The sequence below is a fragment of the Gallinula chloropus genome, assembly GCF_964237585.1.
Source record: "Gallinula chloropus genome assembly, chromosome: 15".
Taxonomy (NCBI): Eukaryota; Metazoa; Chordata; class Aves; order Gruiformes; family Rallidae; genus Gallinula; species Gallinula chloropus.
Window position 1 is genome coordinate 11918749 of NC_140100.1, and position 12080 is coordinate 11930828.

Sequence of the window (12080 nt, forward strand, 5' to 3'; positions counted from 1 at the left end):
AATATTAGCTGAACAGAAAAGGCTCACAGATAAAGGGACCAACTTTGCAAACACAATAAAGGGGATTAGATTCTTTAGGGGAAAAGTGTCTGAACACTTTTATCTGCATAATTAATAATTCCATAATTTAGAATAACCTCAAGTCTTAATGTAATACACACTTGGCTGTTGCTTTCATTGATTTCTAAATCAGATAACATTGTGGCCATCATTCTATTTTTGCAGGTTGCCAGGTAGTAAAGTAAAATGTTTTATTGCAAGTGGGTAATAAGAAGGGATGTAATGGCCTGGGAGGCTCAAGGGTGAATGAGTTAATGAGTGAGCAGTTTGAGTTTTCTTGTGGTTCTAATCCTGGATTATCAAATGGCTTCCTTTCAAATGTTGTGTAATGAGAAAAAGCAAAGTAGAAGTTACATGATGGTATAATGTTGAAGGCTTCATTTCCTTATTTAAATTCAGTGTTATAGTGTATCTAGTGTATTTCTCTAGCAAATAGCTGTCCATCAGAGCTGTATGGCCTTCCTGGGCTCAGTGTCGGCTGGAAGGAGAAGCTGCAGTGTTTTCTGTTGAGGGAAGGAACCCTGTCTATAGGGAGCACACAACAGCTCGTACAGACATGGCCAGTGTGGTAACTCAAGCATGGCAATAGCAACCACAATTGCCAGTTAAGCTCATCTGTGGTAATACCACCAATGGTATCATGTGTGATTACATGAATTGGCAGTGGTAGACACTGAAACTCATCAGTCATGGTTGATATTAGCAGTGCAGCATGATGGTTACGGCAGCACTCTGCTCCTTGGGCTCTCCTGCTCTCCAAAGGTGCAGAGGACCTTTCTGTGGCATCCATGCATACAATGCAGAGACTTTAGGGGGGACATCCTGCCTAACATTTAGAGAAGGCTTAGAGACAGCTGCCTGCTGTGACAGGGTTTAAGCACAGGTCATCTTCTGATCCCATACCACATATTATGGAAAGTAGTTCTAGGAGCTTCAGCAGGGAAGACCTCTTGCTATTTACATGCAAAAGTGGTGGGGGGGAGGAGAATGGGACTGAAAAATGTTTTCAGTCCATTTGTATTCAAAGAAAATGAAAGAAAAGGAAATAAATTCTATGGCAATAACTTTTGAATTTCTTGTAGTAACAAATTATCATCTTTTCACTTGCTTCAACCAGTCATATTGCAACTGCACAGATTTTTCAAGGATACAAAGACAATTTTTTTTAGTTGGGCATGTAGGATAAAAGATTAAAAGAGGGCTATGACCTGCTTTCATTTATGGCAGTATAGATCAGATTTAAAATATCGATTTAATTAGATTTGGCCTGATTTAAAGTTTAAACATATCAAACTGTAGAATGTGCTGAGGACAGCGGTGGTGTTGCCTTTCAGGACACCCAGATTTGTAGGTGCTTCTTGCCTTTGGAACAAGGCAGGGAGATGTCAAGGAAAATCTTCCTGTGCTTCACCCACAGCCTGGCTCAGAAGTTCTGTGAATAACATTACATCTTTATTTGCCTTACCAAACATCCTACAAGGAAGGTGTTTTCTTTCTCCCTTCCAAAAAAAACCTCACCCCTATCTAATGATTACCCTTAGAGAATCTGACCTTATTGCTATTGCTGTAACTGCCAGTTATGTTTTCAGCTTCAGTGAACACTGATGTGTGGGTATATATACTTGTGTGCTAGTTTTGATGATTTTATTAGTTGTTAATATTTTAGCTGCTTAAAATGAAGCCAGTTTTCTCTATAGTCATAACAGGCTTCTCACAAAACAAAGTGCTTAGTGCATTTAGTTGTGCAATGAATGTGTAAATGTTGCTATGTGCCCCCCCTCCTCCCCCAGCACCAAGGTTAGATATCAGTGAGATTGTGCACTTAGAAGAAAGTAAGCTGACTGAAACGAAATAAATTGAAAGCACTTCTGCCTTGGGAGGCTGGTCCCCTCCTGGGGCAGAGCTGTAAACATGATGGCTCGGATACTGGCATAAATTTATGCTGGTGTTTGATTAGGTGGCTGTGACACTGCATGGGTGCACCTCAGCTGAAGTGGCACTGCTCTGTCTCTGCCCATGGGCAGATGTTTCCTTGGTAAAAATCACATCAGAGGGGTTTTTCTTATTTTTTTTAGAAAGTATTTGCTAAAGACATGAGCTGAACTGAAGAAACTGCCCTGGCACTCCTGGGTTTTGGCACTATCCCACTTCTTTGCTCACCTCAGAAGCACTCTCCTGGTGTAAAATAGAGATGAGCATGGGGTCTGGGGTTTGACCTTGGTCTGGAGCCCTCGGGAAGGTGGTGTCCTATCACTGCTCATTGATTTATGTCTAGGATACTCAGGGGTGTAGGTCACGTATTAATAGTAAGACAAGCAGAGAGTAAAATCTCAGACAGGAGTAAAATCTGAGATACACTGTATACATGTATACAGAAAAAACCTGCTGCTTGCTATCAAATCTAGCTATAAATGCATTGCTGTCTGGAGAAGGAGGCTCAGCAGTGCTATTTCTATCAACTCACAAAGTTTACAGTGCTGCAGAATATAACCCACTGCAGATAAATCAGTGTAACGAACTAGAACTCAAAGATGTGTAATGTTCACTCACTGAGTCACAGAATAATGGGGGCTGGCAGGGACCTCTGGAGAGCATCCAGTCCCACCCCAACCAGTGCAGGATCGCCTCAAGCAGGCTGCACAGGACGGCATACAGGATCACAGGGTTTGAAGGTCTCCAGAGATGGAGATTCCCCACCCTCTCTGGGCAGCCTGTCCTGGGGCTCTGCCATGCTCCCAGGAAAGAAGTTCCTCCTCATGGTTAGGTAGAACTTCTATTCTATTCACCTTTTGTCCTGTCCCTGGGCACCACTGAACACAGACTGACCCATTCTCCTGAGCCCACCCCTCAAATCTCTGGCATTTCACAGTTCTGCCTACAGCAACTGTGACTTTGCTATTTTATAAATCAGTAAGAGTGAATATTAATATTTTGACCCAAACCCTGCTGGTTTAATCAAGGGATTGTGTAAAATGAATTTTAAGGGATTGCTGCTCATAAACTCTTTGAGCCAGAAAAGGACCCTTAGATGTCATCATCTCAATGTCCTCCTGCTTAACCCTGATGACAGGATTCAACTGGCTAGATCCTGACCTGGACCCATCTGTGTGCTCAGAGAGCCTTGTCCTGGCGTACACTGTCCACAGAGCTCAGTTCGTGCTTCAAGGTGGCTTTAAAAGAACCATCAATAGCACAGAGAGCTATGGCTGTCATAATCAGAGTGATTTTACAGGGCAATGTACCTTTGGGAGGGATTTTCCCTTCCATTGTAGCCTGTACTGCTGCTATGGAGGCTGTCTAATGGGCTGGGGAGGACATCCTTGAGTGCAGGCAGTACTTAGCCAGAGGCTGCCTAAATGACACTGCTTTCAGCAGAGAGAGCAAGGAAGCACAAATCCTTGGTACCACTTGTAGCTGTGTGCCTTGGCAGCTGCTGGAGGTATGAACAGCCCCTGAGCCATCCCAAAATGGAAAGGCACTGCAACTTAGCAGGTTTTTTGGTTGTGTTTTTCTGTTTACTTTAGACCTATAAAAGTCCAGTGGATGAGGTCCAAGATGGCTCAAAGGTGGTGTTATACCTTCTTTCCCCATATGGATAGGGAAGAAAAAAGGTCTGTCTCCTCCCCTCCCCCCCCCCCCCCCCCGCCCCCTTTGTTTATTTTGACTGAAAACAGTACATAGTATCCAACAGTACACTATATCTTGAGTAGCCAGGCTGTCCTGGTTCTGGCCAGCCCAGGTGAGCAGAGTTAGCCCAGGTTGTTTTCCGCAGCTCCTGACATCACTTCCCTGTAAAAACCCAGGGCATTGATGGGCAGAGTAGGGCTGTGTAAGGTATGTTGTTGTGCCTTTGTCCTGTACCTCTGTTGAAAGTTGGAAGGCAAATCTTGAGAAATTTGGAAATAAAACACTTAAGGAAGGTTAAGCATTGTTGTCTTTTTCTTGCAGGGTAATGTAGCTGCAGTAGCTGTGGCTGTTTATTCTCACTGCAGCTCTCTTGCCTGTTTCTTATTTTTCTGTTTTTTTTTTCAAGCAATATGTTGCTCTGACCAGAACTAGTGCCATGTTCCTGCTTCCCCTTTTCCTCACTGAAAGCAGTGATGTGCCTCCTGGGGAGCAAGCTGCAGCTTGCCACAAAGTGTGTTTTCTGGACAGGATGCTTGTCTGCTCCATGCCCATGTTCTGTGGGGAAAAACATTACCATGAGCCTTAGAACAGAAATCAGTAAAAGACGAGCATGAAAGTAACAATACAGTATGTGATTGCAAGGAATAAAGGTCTTGTGGTTAGGACTTGGAGTCAGCAGAGGGATTTGGACTTGTTCAGAGCTCCCTTGCAGAGGGGTACTTCCCTGCAGCTTACCCATCCTGACGTGGTAGTGCATTTCCCATTGAGTGCAGACTGGAACTGCAATGCTGACCACTGCAAGTGGAGGGAATAGGTTCTGTCCCCAGTGGATTACAATCAAGATAATTATTTTCTGGTGGGATGATATATTTTTCTGTATCACTAGGTCAAAGTGTGCAGCTAAAGCAAACTTCTCTTGCTTTTTATTTAGACACTTTTGTTGCGCACTGCCACATGTAGATGGCTTTGTATTTGGGATGACAGAGTTGTGTCACTCTTTGGATGATGGAGTGATGCTCTGAGGTTCTAGGACTTCTTTCTTCCTGAATATTTCAGCCTTTCAAAAATGTGAGGGTACACACACCCTGCAGCTGGACTTCCCTGCAAACATGCTTGGAATTTCTTTTTCTTTTCTTTCTTCAGCATGAGGATTGCTGAGTGGTAATGGCTATAACAAAATATTCCTGTGCAGGCCTGTGTGACCAAGAAACCTCACTGCCCACAGCCTAAACAACAACATGGGAACACATCAGCTGTGAAACAGGTCAGACCCAAACTCCTTTGTATGGCTGTGTGAAGTAGTGGAAGGAATGTGGCTGATGAGGTGAAGGTCACATAGCTTGCAACAGACCTGAAAAGAGCCTTTAATTGAAAAAGCTTCTGAGTTGGAAGACCATGTTATGCCCTGAGTGTATTGGATGTGTGCCTATGCTGTGTTTAATGTGTGCTGTTTGCAAACTGACCCTCTGGGAGGGACTGCTGTCTATCAGGTATTGTTCAGTTCTTTAACATAAACACAGCCTGTCAACACAGAGGGAACGTCTGACTTCTCACAGGTAGCAATGATGGGCTGAGCTGCATGAGCTGCTCTGAAGGAAACACCTTTTGGCTGTACTCATGAGTTCCAGCAGTCCCTCCTTATTCCTGTCAGCATGTGGTTCTGCTGCTGCCCCAGCCATGCTTTAGCCTGTTGCCCTCAGCTGTATTTTAAATGAAACTCGTAATATTTTAAGACTGCTTTGTCTTTCCAGATATCAAAGCAAATGGATTTAAAAGTCCCTTGACTCCTCTACTGTACACATGAGCTGTCTTCCCACAATGTGGGAATTGGTAGAAGGAGCAAAATGTCATTCACAGGAGGCTTGGCATTTGAAGAAGTTCAATATTAATTGCCTAGCAGATATCATCTAGAAAAGTGACTTAATATCATGACATTCTGTGCTTGGTGCAGGGTGAGAGAGCAGAAGGAAAAGAACCTAAAGCTGGCAGGATTTTTAACAAAGGGCACTCATAAAATTGACTCAGATTAGTTTTCAGGAAGGACTCGTACAGGATGTTTCTGTGTGCTTTGCTCTGTATGCTAGCACAGCAGCCACCCAATTAGTGTGGGTACCTCAGAATGTGGTCCTGGACAGGAGCATTTTGAGGCACTAAATGCAATTCTGAAATGTCTGTGTCCTGGTTTGTTGTAGAACTGAGGTTGGAAGAGATCTCTTGGGGTCATCTTGTGCAACCTCAGCCAGTTACCCAGGGCCCTGCCCAGATGGCTTTTGAGAATATCCAAGCATGGACTTTCTACAACCTCCTTGGGCAATAAGGTCCACTGCTTGGTCATCCTCACAGTAAAAAAAAACCCTACTGGACTTTGAGGTTCCTGTTGGCCCACTTCTTTAGTCTGTTACATGGCCTCTGGATAGCAGCTTGACCCACTGATGTATCAGCTGCTCCTCCTGGACTTGTGTTCTTGGCAAACATACTTGAGGGTACAGCCTGGCCCCATGTTGAGGTCATTAATGAAGTTGTTAAACAGGGTTAGACCCAGTATTGACTCTTGGGTACATCACTAGCTACTGGTGTCCAACTAGACTGACCATGACCAACAGGACTCTGATATTCAGCCAGTTTTAAATTCACCTCCTCATCTGCTTGTCCAGCTTGTTCAGCAGTTCTCTGAGAATTTGATGGAATCAGTGTGAAAACTACTCCTTAGATCAAGATAGGCAATATCTACTGCTCTCCTCTTGTCTACCCAGCTAGTTGTCCATCATAGAAGGTTCTCAGTTTGGTCAAGCATGAATCCATGCTGACTACTCCTGATGTGCTTCATGTTTACCGCATCCTGGAAAATTTGCTCTATCATTTTCCCAGGGTAGGGCTGGTCATCCTGTAATTCCCTGGGTCGAGCTGCTTGTCATTTTTGAAGATAGGAGTGACATTTGTTTTCCTCCAGTTCCTCTGGTCTGGGTGCTGGATCTCTTCCTTGTAGTGTTCTGTACTTAGCTTAGGTAAATTTTTATTTATAAATGAGTAAGGATGAAGAGGGTGGTTTCCTGCACAGCGAGCTGCTGCTCTGTCAGAATTCAAGCAGGCAACAGGCAGTGAGGCAAATCTGAACTTGGAGAGCAGAATCATCATTGTTAACATAACTTTCACTATGTTAAACCTGCAGTAACCTCTTACCATGACAAAGAACAGTGTGAATACTTGATAATGAAAGACAAAGCCCTTATAATGTTAACAAACAGGACTTCTGTCTGATCTCAGTCACAGCTTCCACGTGTAAACTACAGGTATTAGGAAGTGATGTTCCTTGCAGTGTTTTTGATCATACCTGCTTTCCCTAGTAGGTCAGGAACAATTGAGAGCACAGGCTGCCTTTCACGCAGCAGCCATGCAGCATCACATGCCACCACCACCATGGCCAAGGTTCATTGGATCAAGTACTGCGATGATTTGGTTATGTATGCTTAACACTGTCACCAGGTGAAAGTGGATATGACCTCTTGGTGTACATACTCCCATGGTAAAAGCACACAGGAGCTGTGGGAGGAGGTACCTGCAGCGTAGGAGGATGATAAAGCTTATCCTGACTCTGCTGTTGTGCTGCGTGCAGGATTTACCCACTCCAGATGAAAGGGGTGTATTCTCAAAGCTGTGGAAGTGAGACACACTGCACACACTCCTAAGTACAGGGTGACATTTTCCAGTTATTAAAAATTAAACCTTTTTGGAATGAGCCTTGGATTCTACGTTTATGTAGAAATATAAGACAAAAAAATCAAACATGTCCATCTCAGAGAGACAATAGCTTTCCAAATAAAGGCCATTTTTAATTCTCCAGGCTGTATGTCTACAGTTACTACAAGGGAAATGGTGGGAAGCAGGAAAACTGGAGGTTTTAGGCTTTTCCCCCACCTTTGCCACTGATTTCTTGTGTATTGTGGGAGAAGTATTGTGAGGCTTCCGAGTCTTGGTTCTCTGCATGCTGAGTAAGGCATGTTGAGGCAAGAAGCCTGTGAAGGATGGGAAGGGTATGATCTGTGCTGTATGAGCAACAGGGTTTCTCTTGTGCGGGAGAATTGATTTGTTTGGGGCAGGATGCTGAAATCAGCTGGTGCGAAGTTTTATGTGCATAGGGAAGAAGGTGGAAGATTAACAAACGTAAACAGCAAAAGAGGAAAAATAAGATTATTTTTTTAATATTGATCTTCTTTTCTTGCCTAGCAAAATATGTAGCCAGATGCCTCAAGTCATAGATACAGTGGCTGGCCATTTAGGTGACAGCTGTCATTGAGCAGATAAATATTAATCAAGAGTTGTGTTACCTAGAGCAAAACTAGGAGCAGAGGACTGGTGGCAGGATTTATAAAACCAGGCTCTATGACACAGCGATGCTGTGTTCTCCTTTCCTTCAGGAAATTAAGCTTTAGATGTTTTCCTGCTTTGCTTTTTATTTTCCATCACATTTATTTTTCTCCTACACCAAGCACTGCAAACTCCTCCCACTCTGTTCTCCCCTTCCCTTGCCATAATTTTGGTATCCATTCCTTGTGTGATTCAGTGTGGTCACTGGGGAAACGTTGCTTTAATGATTTGCTATTTAACCGCTCAGTGTTCCTTGCATCATCAGAGAAGCGGCAGCATTGACAAAGTACAGCCTGCCCACAGGGAGCACTACATCAGTGGAGAGATGAGTTGCTATGGTAATACATTACATAGCAATGAGGGATTTGGGAAGATGCATCTGACAGTTTGAGGTAAAGTATCATCGTTTCCTTGCAGCTTTCAAAAAGTGTCAGAATCTAAATTTCAGTCAGCCTTTTTTTTTTCCCCCTTCCCTTTTTGAGGTGGCATTTCTGAACAGCCCTGAGCCTGCCATGAAATGAGAAAGGAAAAACCCCCGTCCTCAAGGAGACAACAGTTGGAATAAAAACAGAGTGAGGAGGTGGCTTCTGAGGTATTAATGGAGCATACGGTCAGATGGCTGTGCGGGTTCTCTGCATGCCCTTGCTGGTCTTTCACTTAACATGCACAGTTCATTTTATAGGCACGAGTGATGCATGGGAGAAAAATACAGAACTCGTGAAAAGTAATCACTAGTCATAAGAAGCGTTGTAAAATAGTTTAGAAGGAGATTCCTGAGACTAAGGGCCAAGAAGAAAAAAGTCTGTAAAGGAAATACTGACATCAGGAAGAAACCCCACACCCAATCTTGTTTCTCCAACATGGATGGAAATAGAACAAAGACCAAATAATGCTGTAACCTGAAAAGTACCAGTGGGAAGGGAAAGCTAACACTGGTAGGTGTATCTTCCATCTTCAGCTTTTTCTTCTGGTATTTTTTCCAAATTTGATTGAACACCTACATGGATGGAGACAGAAGGGGGATAGTGACATATTTCCTTCCAGGACAAAGAGTTGTTGTGACAGGTATTTATCTGCTTAATGCTGCCACAGGAATACATTTTTGGATGTTCCCTATCTGAGTGGTGTTAGAATTATCTGTGGTCTAATTACTCCTGAGACTTTGTTATTCTGCACCTTTGGGTGGAAGATTTGACTGCTGCTAGGAGTGTATGTACCGGAATACTTGGCACTTAGTTTTCACTTGCAGCAACCTTGAATTTCCCAGAACCTGCAGAAGTTAGGTTAGCCTCTCTATGGCAGGTGCAGACACAAGAGCTGTATCTTCCTGGATGTCTGAGATGTCATATTGTTGTTGTCAGTCCACAAGTTTCTGTGACTGTTATTTCAATTCATTTTCTGAATAGATGCCTGCAAGATGTGGATTCCCAGGCTTGTACAGCCTAATAAGTGATGCACATGTGTTCCTGCCTGTGGCTGTTCAAGCATCCGTGTATGTCAGGCTTAATTTTTTTGGGTTTGTTTATAAAAAACAAGCAATAATTGGGTTTAAAATGCATAATATTGATACATAATGTCTATTCACTTTTTAAAAGTTGCCTGCTCCTGAGGCCCTTCAACAGTTTTGAAAAGTACAGCTGGTGCATCAGATGCTGAAAGGCTACTAATGTAGCCGGTTCTTGACCTTAGGTAAAGTCCTCCTCTTAATTCAGATCTCTAACAAAGGGTTACTGTTTATCTTAGCTCCAGGCAAGCTGAGATGCTGGAGCTAAGAGAAGACATTTGCTATTAGGGGAGAAGCTAACATCAGCTGCGTTGCACAACAAATCATGCTGTATTATTAGATTTGCCATAACTGTATGATGAATGGTGATTCCCTGATCCAATACCAAACCTTTGGGAGCAGTGTGTTTTGAATGATGTCATTACGTAATGTTTGAAACCATTAATATGATTACCTGCAATCACTGGAGAAAGCATGATGCTTGATGAGGGCGCATAGTAATTTAGCTGTACTTGTTCGTAGAGCATCACTACTCTGAAAAGTCTGTGTGGAACTTCTGGCGTCAGAGAAAGGATCTCTGAGGTTGGAAAAAATATCTAAGATCATCACATTCAATTGCTGGTTCAACCCAACTGTGTCATGGAGTGCCATGTCTACACATTATTGAACCCCTCCAGGGGCAGTGATGCCCCACCTTCCTGGGCAGTCGGGTCCAGTGCCTGACTGCTCTTGGCGAAGAGATTTTTTCCTAAAATGCAATCTAAATCTCCCCTGACCCTACCTGAGACCACATACTCTTGTCCTATTGCTAGTTATTTGTGTGAAGAAACCAAACCCCACCTGACTAAAACATCCTGTAATTTTTCCAGGGTTGTTTGTATTCCTGTTGCTGACATTGGTGGGCGGCAGAGAATGGTATCGCAGTGCCAGTTCTCAGTCATGGCAGGGAAAGAACAGCCAAAAAGCAAAGGTTTGTCAAGCTGCAGAATGTGACACAGCCATCATAGAACAGGAGAGCTATGATTAGCCAAATTAGTGCTTGTTTTGCTCATTGTAGTGTTTGCACAGTAACCTTGGTGAGTTGTTGTGTTTGGGTTTTGGGGTTTTTTTGGTTGTCTAGGGGTTGTTTAGCAGTTTCTGGAGGTGTTAGAGGGGATCACGCATGAAAGTTTGGGTACAGAATAAAGGGTGGCCTGTGCAGACAGAAAAGGTAGAAAAAAATGTCCACTGGCTCCTCTTTCTATTGCAATGTGGTTCTTTTTCTGGAAATGTTTGATTACAGCCCAACCTGTTAAAAATGGTCACAAATAAAAGCAAGAATAATTATTATTCCCACTTCCCACAGAAACCCTGTTTCATTCAATAGTTTTGACCTGATTCCTATGGCTTAGTATGAATTGCCTTGTTCTTTCACAGCAGTGTTGGTTTCTATCTTAAAAAAAAAAAAAGGAAAATAACAAGGCATGGGGTTTTTATTTTAATCAATTTGGACCAACTTGGAAAAAAAATCTGGCTTCTGCTATTTGTGTTTGTGTCAGCACACCATATCTTAATGTGTATGCGGTTTGAGGCACATCTATGAAATGCTCTGAGGCATGCCTGTAATACAAATAGCATCGTAACATTTCAGGATGTTCATAGAAAAAATAATTAAATTACACCTCTAAAATATAGCACGTTTTACCAGAAAAATTTTAGTGAGAACGTCTAGACCATATATCTTGATAAAGTGTGATCTTTATTACAATGGAATCTAAGCACATTATATTTTGGGGGAACTAGATGTGATCAAGTATAGCTTTCTGTACACTCTCATTAGCAAATCTTTTGGCATAGTGCCCATCTCTCCATCCCATATGGAAATATTTGTAGTTTGAAACTGTTTTGTACAGAGCGTTGACTGCTGAAATAGTCTTGTGCAGATTACTGAAGAGGCACTAGTGGAGTTCAGCCTCTGGTAGAGGCTAGAATACACATTTGCTTCCTGGAATATAAAACCTGAAAATAAGCCAGTTATATTGGGGCTTCATATATCCTATAAATCTCTGGGCTTGTTTAGTCAAACCTGCAGCTTAATGATTTCTTCTTCTTCAGTTTGTTGGCAACACTTGAAAATTACAGAATCAGTTTCACTGACTCTTGGTGCTTCTGCTGAGCAAAGGAAGAGCTGTGTATCTTTTCTTATGCATATGATTCTTGAAATGGATTGAGGATGGTTCAACACTGCTGGCTTTACACTGCTGCCTCGATGGTCAAATGCTTGAGATACAGAATAAGCAAAGTGCTCTTCTTTCTTTGCTACCATTGCTCTGCGTCCTCTCTTAACCCGCTTTGCCTTGTTCAGGACTGTGAAAGGGCTTTTTCAAAACTAGGATTTGAGGTCTTGCACATTAAAGTTTCCACGTGCAGCACAGATTTCCTTAATGTAGCTGTTAGAACGATGATATAATGCGTATCGTACTTAGAGCCTCATAACCTACTTTAGCTGTGGGCTTGCTTTCTGATGACACACAAACACTTTCTC